Source organism: Hevea brasiliensis, chromosome 3 (assembly GCF_030052815.1).
Source record: "Hevea brasiliensis isolate MT/VB/25A 57/8 chromosome 3, ASM3005281v1, whole genome shotgun sequence".
In the NCBI taxonomy this organism is placed as follows: Eukaryota; Viridiplantae; Streptophyta; class Magnoliopsida; order Malpighiales; family Euphorbiaceae; genus Hevea; species Hevea brasiliensis.
This window is the reverse complement of record NC_079495.1, coordinates 52,827,537-52,839,793: the sequence shown is the minus strand read 5'-3', so window position 1 is coordinate 52,839,793 and position 12,257 is coordinate 52,827,537.

The following is a 12,257-nucleotide window of genomic DNA, read 5'->3' as shown; positions in this document are numbered from 1 at the left end:
AATCATTCTTGATCTTTATCTTCATTTTTAAATTCCTTAATTTCTTTAATAATCAATTCAATTGCAATTATACTTTTCCATGCCCAAGTAGCCTATACAAATTGACCAGAATGGATAAACAGGTAAACTAGCACTGGGTACCAGGTACCACGGGCCGTCACACCATCGATCACAATGTGTCTCCCGGCGTGCAAACAGAATGGCTAATAAGCTATAAAAGCAATAAGGTATAAAGCCAAGTATAACATCATAATCAGTATAGCCATAGGCTATCATCATAGAATGGCAATGAAGCCATACATCATACGCAGTACTACTATCAGAACCCTATTGGCATGCCAACCTATCCAAACCAATCACATTAGGCCTACTAGGGCATATTACAAAGTCATTTCTTGAATATTTGTACTTTATGTGTAAGGTTACTATTCATTTCATTAGTCAACTAAAATGTTGACTTTTTCATAGATAATAGGTATATTGGTTCAAATATCACCAATATACCACATTTTGCATTCTAAAGTTGTTGGCATCGGTTGCCAATTACATTTCAAAGCTTAGTGTTAGTTAATCACAATTTTCAGATTTCAAGCATTAAGTTTACTGTTCCATTGGTCATTTGTACAGTAGGAATTTGATAAAATTGTCTGCATAAAAGTTGTTCCTTATTGTTTCTAGTTACATTTCTTTTTTTGAATCACTCCATTTGGAGTTTTTTAGCTCAAGTTATGGCCTAAATACCATAACTATCCGGATTGTAAATTTTCCAGATTTTCTGGATAGAACCAAATCTATAGTGTTTTGTACACTAATTGCAAGTCAGTTTTTGAACATGTTATGATCAAAATTTGAGTTTGGTTTCTTCACGAAAGTTGTAAGTCTATGTCTCAAATTTTTGCTAGTAAAATTTTAGGTCAATTGGACCTTTCTACACTGAGTTATGACTAAATAATAGACACTGTTCATTTGGTTATTTTGCCCAGGCAGAATGCAAGTCACTCGGATTAGGGCAATTTTTAGGTCAACTTAGTTTGGTTTTCTGAGCATAGTTTCTTCACCAAAGTTGTGCCACTATGTGTCTAATTTCATGTCCAATTAGCCTTGCACCAATTGAACCTATACAACTCCATTTATGGCTACCTAAATCTGCTGGACTCATAACTAGTCTTGCAGGTCACCAAGGGCAGCATGCCTAAGGTCAACTCCAACATTCTTACTCACTTCAATTCCTCCTCATACACATTTAAATGGTCACTAATTGACCATTAAAAGGTTAACATACCATTACATGGGCAAACCCTAATGTTTTTCAAGTGTCCACTTTTTTTCAAGTTCATTCATGCATTCCAGTTGCATTTCACTTACACAAACATATTCAGTCACTCATCTTATACCAAGGGCAGCTCATAACCACTTTGCTATAAAGCAAAATCATTAAACCCTAACCAACCCTAAGCTACCGAAATTATAGGGGTGCACACACACATTTTTATTTTATTTTTTTACATTTTCTACTTGTTTCATGCCATTAAACATGAATTAAATCAAAGGTAAAAAGAGTTTGGATTCTGACCTCTTTTGCTAACTATTCCAAGTCTCCAAAACTTCCTTCCTCCTTCTTCTTTTTGCTGGCTAGAGGATGTTCAAGTTGCAAGATCAATTTTTTGTGAAGCAAGGTTGTGGTTTTAAGGTGATTCGATGGGTGGTTTCAAGCTTGCCTTAAGCTATTATGAAGGAATGGGTTAGGGAAATGGGTTTTCGGCTGGTCTTTGGTTTGGGGAAGAAACAGATTGCTTTTGTTAAATTTTACCTCTTTTTAATTGGTTTTTAATAGCATGTTCAAATGTGATTGGTGGGAGCACTTTTAATGACCTCATGGTGATGTCATAATTGATATTTTCTTTCATTTTCTTTTCCTTTCTTCTCTACTCATTTTCAATTTAATTTTTAGCAATATTTATTCATATTTCATGTCATAATAATTATTTACTTAACTGGACAAGTCGGCCAGAAATCATCTCTGAAGACGAAATGACTAAAATTGTCTATACCAATTGAAAAATTTTTCTAAGCATTTTCTTGGCATTCTAATGCCATAGAAACCTCAATGACTCTTCTCTGGAGTCCCAAAAATTAGTTTATGAATTTTCTCCCAGTTTAGGGCTTCTAGTTGCGAGAACCGCAACTTCCCACTGGGTTACCCATCGCTAGGGCACCGGCTCATTTAACTTGGTTGTATTTTATTTCTAAAATTTTTCCTAAATTTTTTCTTATTAATATTTGAGTTAATTATGGTTCCTCACCTTAGTTTAAATATTTTTCCAGATGTTCTAACTATCCGGATTGACACTGGTCACCGGAATAGTAGAATGTATGGAATGGATACAATGAGGGTGTTACAAATAAGTAGCGCTAGGATCAAATAATAACTAATTATTTCTTTCAAAAATTAAGAACTTACCAGCAGCTGTATCCGAAGTTTCTATTCTTTCTCCTTGGTGCATAGTGGACGCTCTGACTGGTGCGCTACCATATTCGGGTTGATTCACTGTGTTATGGTTGTGAGGAGTACCAACTCTTTTTCTATCTCGACCTCTATTTACTGTTTATGAACTTCGGAGAGCAGATCGATGTGCTCTAGTACAATCTCTGACAAAGTGTCCAAGCTTTCCATAATTGTAGCAGGCTCTAGTGGCCTTACGATAAATAGCCCCATGTAATTTGCCACAAATATGGCAGATATAGGCAGAATAGGCACTTCTAGTTGTTCGACGACTAGATCTTGATAGTCTCTACTCTGATGATTCGCCTCTATCATCTCCCTAAGCTCGGGACTCCTCAAATTCTGTTCTCTTCCCAAATTACTGCTCGAGTTATGACCCATAGGTTTCTCCCTCTTCTCTATTTCACACTGCCCTTGTGGGGGTTGGGTTTGTGTTTGAGCTTGAGCTGACAAAGTATCAGTCATTTGTTGAATGAAAGTGGCCATTTGTTAGGCTATTTGTGCAGTAATTTGTGCCGGTGAAATTGGTACAGTCGGGCCTTCGACACTCTGCGAAGCTAGGGCCTCACCTTGTACCTCCGCCGTCACAGACTGTTCTATTATCTCATTCTTCTCTTTCATATCTTTTCACAGGATTTTCTATTTTCTGTACAACCAACACAATGAGATTTCTCACCATTAGTTTATATTTATGATGTAAATGTACTATATGTATCAAACATTTGAGCAGTTATATTTACCGATAAAATTAATTCAATTTCACAATTCAAAATTTACTTTAAAACCTTTGCTCTGATACCACTAAACATGTCACACCCTACTCCTCCGTAAGATGTAATATGATCCCATAGTACACCTAATGAATTACCATACTTCGCCTACCAGTAACCCATTAAATATACTACGAGAGATTTTAAATGCAACACCCTCCTTGTAGTAACTCCGTACAACCAGTGTCGGTCTGAATAGCTAGAACTTCCGAAAAAATATTTAAACTAAAGTGAGGAACCATAATTAACTCAAATATTAATAAGAAAAATTTAGGAAAAATTTTAGAAAAAAAATACAACCAAGTTAAACGAGCCGGTGCCCTAGCGATGGGTAACCAGAGGGAAGTTGCGGTTCTTGCAACGAGGAGCCCTAGACCCTAGGGAAAAATTATAAAATAATTTTTGGGACTCCAGAGAAGGGTTATTGAGGTTCCCATGGCATTAGAATGCCAAGAAAATACCTAGAAAAATTTTTCAATCGGTACAGACAATTTTGACCCGTTCAGCCAAACGGAGGGCATTTTGATCATTTCGTCTTCAGAGATGATTTTTGGCCGACTTGTCCAGTTAAGTAAATAATTTGTATAACATAAAATATAAATAAATATCGCTAAAAATTAAATTAAAAATGGGTAGAAAAGAAAAGAAATGAAAATAAAATAAAACTCACATTTATGACATCAACATGATGTCATAAATGTATGAAATTAAACCCTAACCAATGGGAATTAACCAAGCCAATTAAAAGGGATAAATATCACAAAATTAGACAAAAAAAAATGAAAGATCATTCTGCTCATCTCCTTCAATTTTCGGCAGCCTCTCTTTCCCTCACTATCTCCATTAAAGCTTTCTCTTTTTCTATCTAAAACCTCAACCTTGACGCCATAAAACGTCATCCTCACTTCACTAAAATTTATCCTCACACCCTAAATCACCTTTAGGCAGCCATTAGAGGGAGAAATCTTGAAGATTAACAAGCTCAAGTGGGAGCTTTAATAAGGTTAGTGTCCAATATCTTTCTCTCTTTAAATTCATGACTAGAAAGTTGATTTAATTTGAAATTTATAAAAATTCAAATGAAAACCTTTGATGTACTCACTTTATATTTTTGGCAGCCATGGATTTATTAGAGTTTTGATTATTTCTTTGGATTAAATGAGTATATAAGCTGCCCTTGATATGAACTTAAGATTTAGCACATTGAATTGTAAGTTAATGGAAGAGTAGAGAAATTGAGAATTTAGGGTTTTGAGCAAATTGGAGTTTTGCTCCTATAATGGTGTAGGAAAATTTTAATGGTCAATTAGTAACCATTTGGTAAGTTTTAAACTTAATATGAAGTGAATTGAGTCATTGAATGTTGCAAAGGATAGGCTGCCTTGAGTGCCCTGCAGGTCTGGATGTGAGTCCAGCAGGTTTGGGCAGCTATAACGTGGATTGTGTAGGTTCAATTGGTGCAAGGCCAATTGGACATAAAACTAGATACATAATGGCACCACTTTGGTGAAGAAACCCTGCCCAGAAAATCAAACTAAGTTGACCTAAAAATTGCCCTCATCCGGGTGACTTGCATTCTGCTTGGGCAAAATAACCAAATGAATAGTATTTATTCATTTGCTCATAACTCAGTGTAGAAAGGTCCAATTGACCTGAAATTTTATCAGAAGAAAGCTGAGACATAGACCTACAACTTTCATGGGAACATAAATCCAAATTCTAATCATAACCCAGTCAAATTACCAACCAAACTTAGGTTACCAAATCTGGCAAAACCAGTTTTGCCCAGAATTTTGGATTTTGTCCAATCCGGCTAGTTATGGTGTTTAGGCCATAACTTGAGTTACAAAACTCCAAATGAAGTGATTCAAAAAAGGAAATGTAACTAGACAAAATAAAGAACAACTTTCATGAAGACAATTTTGCCAAATTCCTATTGTATAAATGACCAACGAAACAGTAAATATGAGGATTGAAATCTGAAAATTTTGAATAACTAACACTAAGCTTAGAAATGGTATTGGCAACCAATACCAACAATTTTAGAATGAAAAATGTGGTATGTTGGGAGCATTAGAACTAATGTACCTATTGTCTATGCAAAAGTCAACATTTTAGTTGACTAATGAAATAAATAGTAACACCTAAACTTAAATTTCAAGAATTGTACAATTTAAAAGTGTAACATTCCCTAGTACACCTAGCAAGATTGGTTTGGATAGGTTGGCATGCCAATAGGGTTCAGTTAGCAATACTGCACATGGCATTATGCCATTCTGTGATTTTATGGCTTTTAGCCATTCTGACATTGTGTTGATACTTAGCCTTGTGCCTAATATTATTACATCTTATTAGTTGTTTTGTTGCACACCGGAAGATGCATATGTGACCGATGGTGTGACGGCCCGAGGTACTAGATACCCAGTGCTAGTTTACCCATTTATCCAGTCCAGTCATCCAGTATAGGTTACTTGGGCAACCAAGAATAAAAGTAAATAAATTTAATGAAATTATGAATATAACAAGTACAAAATAAATAATATTATCAATAATGATCGAAAAATTGTCTGCATAAGACATCAAAATGTGCACTGCATATTTATTTTATGTTATTTCTTTTTATTTTATTATTGGCACCACTAAGCATTATTGCTTAGCGTGTTGCTTTTTTGCCACGCGTAGGTTCTGGAGAGACTGACCAAGAGCCCAGTAGACCACAGACTGTGTGAAACCTTCTGCAGCTTTGCATAGTGTCCGTGTCACCTCACCATCATCAGTGCATTGGTAGGACACAAGGATTTATTTTGATATTTTGTAATTAACTTTTATTTTCTCATGTGAAATTGAGACTCATGTAATGTATTTTGTTATTAATGTAAATAGTGAAAATTATGTTTATAAATGAAAAAGTGAATATTTATTTATGATTTGTACATGAATATCCTATGAAATGAATGAATGAATGAGAATTGGGAGTATATTTGAGAAACATTGAGATTTTGTTGAGAAAATGGAGTTTGGGATTGATTGAGAATTTTGGAAGTGTTTTTCTCAGGTTCCGAAGAACTATTTTGTAACACCCTCCCGGTAACCACTCCGTACATCCTACTGTTCCGTGCAGGTGTCATCGGTCGGACAATAGAACGTCCGAAAAATATTTAAACTAAAGTCAGGAACCATAATTAACTCAAATATTAATAAGAAAAATTTAGTAAAAATTTTAGAAAAAATACAACCAAGTTAAGCAGTAGGTGCCTAGCGATGGGTAACTGAGAGGAAGTTGCGGTTCTACAACGAGGAGCCCTAGACAGGAAAAATTATAAAATAATTTTGGGACTCCAGAGAAGGGTTATTGAGGTTCCCATGGCATTAGAATGCCAAGAAAATACCTAGAAAAATTTTTCAATCAGACAGACAATTTTGACCCGTTCACCAAAGCGGAGGGCATTTTGGTCATTTCGCCTTCAGAGGTGATTTTTGGCCGACTTGTCCAGTTGAGTAAATAATTAATATGACATAAAATATGAAGAAACATTACTAAAAATGAAATTGGAAATGAGTAGTGAAAGAAAAGAAAAGAAAATGCAAAATAATGCAAATAATGACATAGTATGATGTCATTTAAAATTACCAACCAATCACCATTAAGCAACTATTTGACTAACAAATAAAAGAGGTTAAAAGAAGACCAAAATAACAAAAAAATGCAGCAGTCATCCCTCCTTTCCCATTGCAGCCGAAATCCCTTCACCATGCTCCTCCATTTTTGGTTCTTGAAAGCTTCAAATTTCCATGCTTCCTCACCCTAAAACCCATAAGTCCCTTCATCAAAAATTAATCCCACACCTAGACAAAGCTTTTGGCAGCCAAGAAAAGGAAGAAAAGTGAAGTTTTGAGTTGGGAAAAATCTGCCCTATTCAAGGTTAGTGCACATATATACTTAAATCTCCTTTATTCCATGTTAAAGCCTTAAAGTGAGCAAGAATTTGTCACTTAAATAAATGAAATTTATGCTTATGCATGCCTTGAATTTCGGCAACCCTAAGGAAGGAACAATAAGGGAGTGTTTTGATGGTTTTAATGGACTTAGCATGAATTGGAGATTATGTTTAAGCTATATATCTACATAGATATTGAACTAGTGTGCTAATTGAGGTTTATGGGTAAATTGCATTGGACATTAGGGTTTTGAGGAATGAAAAATTAACTTGGCTTATCAAACTGTTAAAGAACACTCTAATGGTCAATAAGTGACCATTTGAGGTATGTTGACCACAATTTGGACTGAAAAATGGTATGGCAAAGTCAAGGTGTGAGCTGCCCTAGGATACAAAGAAATGGATGAAATTTCAGTCCAATTACACAGCCATAACTTTGGCTGTGTTAGTCCAATTGGTGTTTGGCCAATTGGACATGAAACTAGGCTTATAATGGCACATTTTTGCTGAAGAAACCATGCCCAAAAGACCAAAGCAAGAGGACCAAAACTTGGCCCCAATCCGGATACCCTAAAACTGATTCTGTAGAATTTCATTTGGCCATAACTCACTGTAGATTTGGTCAATTGACCTGAAATATTTACAGCAACAAGTTAAGACATAGACAAACAACTTTAATGAAGGAACCTAACCCAAATGGCAGTGGCAGTCACTATTCATGTTACTGTAGATATGGTAATTTCTGCAGAATGGTAATCCGGCCAGCTATGGTTTTTGGACCATATCTGGAGCTAAAAAACTCCAAATGGAGTGATTCAAAAAAGGAAATTCAACTAGACAAAATAAAGAACAACTTTCATGTTTTACATTTCTTCAAATTCCCACAGCAACAGTGTCCAATGGAACAGTGAATTTGACTCACAAAAACTGAAAATTCTGCTTGTGTTGGTTTAAACTTTGAAATGGTATAAATGCTTAATGCCAACAAGTTTGGAATGCCAAATGTGGTATGTTGGGAGTGCCAAAGTCAATGTACATATTTTTATTCTAAAAGTCAACATTTTTGTTGACCAATAAGATGAATAGTGACACTAAAAATTTGAAATTCACAAATTGAAGAATTTAAAAGTTTCAAATGCCCTAGTATACCTAACAAGATTGGTTTGGATAGTTTGGCATGCCAATAGGGTTCAGTTAGCGATCGCACATGGCAATATGCCATTCAGTGATTTCATGGCTTATAGCCATTCGACTTTGTATTGAGACTTGGCCTTGTGCCCGATATTATTCTGACTTGTTAGCTATTCTCATGCACACAGGAGATGCATATGTGATGGTGTGGCACGAGGTACTAGGTACCCAGTGCCAGTTTGCCCGTTATCTAGTCCAGTCGTCTAGTGTAGGTTTACTTGGGGCAACCAAATGAATAAAAGTGAACAACGTTAACGAAATAATGGTTATACCAATACCAAACAAAGAAAGCATACACATTCTATACACATTCATTTTCTTGCTATTTTCTTCTATTATATTATTGCACCACTAAGCATTATTGCTTAGCGCGTTACTTTGCCGCAGCGTAGTACTGGAGATCTCGATCGTGAGCCCAGTGAGACCACAGATCGGGTGAGTCCATCCTGCGATTACGCATGATGTCCGTGTCACCTCGTCACCTGCAATGCATTGATAGGACACTAGATGTCATTTTGTCATTTTGTAATTAAATTTTTATTTTCTCATATGTATTTGGGATTTATGTAATATATTTTGAGGTTCATGTAAATAATAAAGATTTATGGTTATGTATGGAAGTAATTTGAGTATTTAATTGTTGTTTATATATGAGAACCCTGAGAAAGGGATGTTTGAGAAATGAAAAGGTTGTTGAGGCCTGAAATTGAAAAATTGTTGAGATCTTGATATTGAGTTTTGTGATGATATTGGAGTTGGGAATGAATGAATTTGTTTATTGGAAGTGTTTTTAACAGGTTCCGAAGAACTGTTTTCTCCATTTTTAGCCGGTACTCCGCCGAATTTTCTATAAAATTTTCGGAACCTCAAATAAATAAAAATTTTGCTAAATGGCTTAAATAAAGTATATTTCATAAATTATATGCAAAAGCATGATATAAATTAATTAAGGTATATTAGAGTGTGCCGGTACACCGTGTGGCATTACTTACTCGGGTATACTGTACACGGGTAAGGGGTGTCACATATTTTCTCCATTTTTAGCTGGTACTCTGTCGGATTTCCTATAAAATTTGCGGAACCACAAATAAATTTATGATTTCAATAAATAACTTCACTGAATGATATTTCATAAATTATACTTCATAACTATGAAAGAAATAAATTAGGAAGGATAAAAATGATTGAAATAAAATAGGGTGTTCCGGTACACTGTGTGACATATCTTACTCGGCTATACTGTAGACGGGTAAGGGGTGTCACATTAAATCAATTTTCGTGAAATTTAAATCATTGATTAAAATCTGGTGTTATAAAAATTTTTTAAAATTTCGGCAGAGTGCCGGCTGTATTTTGAGAAAATAGTTCTTCAAACCTGAAAAGGAAAACACTCCCAATATAATTTCTCAAATGCAACTCCAATAAACTTCATTTCATCTCAAAATTCAAATCTCAATAATCAAATCAATTCATTTTCAAACCAACCTCATCATAAAAGAAATATTTCATTGATTACAAGACTCAAAAATTAATATTACAAAACTATACAGGTAAATGAAATCTCAAATTTACATTACAATAATTTAAATTTAATTACATACCAAAATATTTTACAAGAGTTTTTATACAACTGCTCAAATAATTTATATACATATTATTACATGCATACATCAAACCTATGATATACCTGGAGCTGATCTGAATGTGTCTTTAAGGCGCAGCTACAGGAATTCTCACTTAATTACTCTATCCTTACTTTCACCTGCGACAGCATACAAAGCTATCGCTGAATGGTGAACTCAGTGATGCACAACTATAACTTAAAACATAGTACAATATACCTTAGCAAAATTACTACAAATAATTTGAAAATTTGGATACTCATCAAATTCCAAAAATCAAAATATTCATTGCCAATAATATAAATCATTTGTATAAAATGACTTCGAGCAAGAAATTTAATTTATCAAATCACAACTAGACATTTAAAGTAATTCCAGTAATTATGGAAATAAAGATTAATTCCAATAAAATCAATTATGCATAAATCTCATTTGAAATCGAATTTCTTTACTATTCAAAAACTATTCTTTATCTCGCTAACTATGTAAGACTAATCCGAAAGGGCCATCTCTAGAGTGATTCTAACTCCCTATGATCGGGGAGGTCGAATTATTGTGCACAGTACACACCATAATAATAAAACTTCCGAAAAGGCCATAACCAAAAAAACTTAGATCTAACCTCTAATAAGAGGAGAATCTAAGCCTATGCACGTACCATGGTAATCAAAACAAAGCTAACTCCATTGTCTCCTTAACAAATGAGAGAGACAGGTAATAACATAGTTAAGCATCTATAATGAGATATAAAATAATATTATAAATCTCTTTGTCCTTTTTGTGAGCATAAATCACAACACAATTCGATTCAAAGTCAAATCCAATATCCAATAATTTATATGCTCATCATAATTCAAAACATAAATTTGTATTTTTTTCATGCAAATTGCCCATCACAATTCAAAACATATTCTATCACAATTTTCCAAAACATAATTTATTCAATCCACAACAATGCTTAATACTTATTGAAATACCATTTCACAAAGCTAAATTCTTACATACTATAACAATTTCAATAATCATTGAATTAAATCCAATACTTGATAAACATAATACATAAAGAAAATAACGTCATTTAATCATATGTAATATTCAGAATAAAATCGATTAAAAACTAGTTGTAAACAAACCTCTGATGAGTCACCTCTTGGCCTTGACTCAGTGGGTCTTTTCGTTTTCCAGTGTCTTTCCTAACTGAAACACATAATTTAAAGTGTTTCAGTACTCATTTAAATTGTTTCTAATAGTAAGGTTCAATAATTAAATTTTGTTAATACTATTCCCTTTATTAGTCAACCTACAATATTGACATTTAATGCACATTAGGTGAATTAGTTTTAATGTCACTAATATGTTCCACTTTTCATTCCTCACATGTTGACATATGTTGCCAATTTCATTTCAAAGCTTATTGCAATTTATTACAATTATTCAGATGTTTACTATCTATTGGACCAAGCTACAATGTAAATTTAACAGATTTCTCTTCATTAAATTGTTTCTCATTGTGTCTTTTTTAATTTCCTTTTTGAATCACTCCATTTGGAGTTATATAACTTAAGTTATGGTCATTTAACCATAACTAGGTCAAAGATAAATTTTGACTTCCTTAATAGACATTTTTGGTTCTGAATTTACTAATTTATTTGGACTGTTTGTAATCACATTGAGGTCTAGCATTCTTCATAAGTATTGTTGCCCTATGTCTTAGGGTCAATTGGAAATTTTACTTGTAATTTGTCAAGTTTTATAGAATTATTTATAACTAAATTATTGACTTGGACTCAAAGGTTTTATATTGGCATGGTCCTTAATTAGGTCAAAGGATTTGACCTTAAATTAAGACCTTATACATTTATAATTTGAGGAAGTTGTCTAAAACAAAGTTTTAGGTCTCTTTTTAGCTTTCCAGATTGGTATGGTTCATTACATTGGGAGATTTCTTGTGGGAGATATGCCTATTTGAATTTTCTGGGCTTAATAGTCAATTGTACCAATTCCAGATTTTATACATCAACTTGATCAAACTAATTAACCTATTTCTCTTAGTTTTTAGGTTTTGGTCCAATTACCAATTTTGTAGGTCTATGTCTTATTGAATTTTTGGCACTGATTTCATGTCATTTGGAGTCTTTTGGACCAAGTTATGATCATTTTACTAATGCTAGTTAAGTTGAACTTATTTCACAATTCTGGGTCACTTTTAGGTTAAACTCAATTCGGCCAGTTT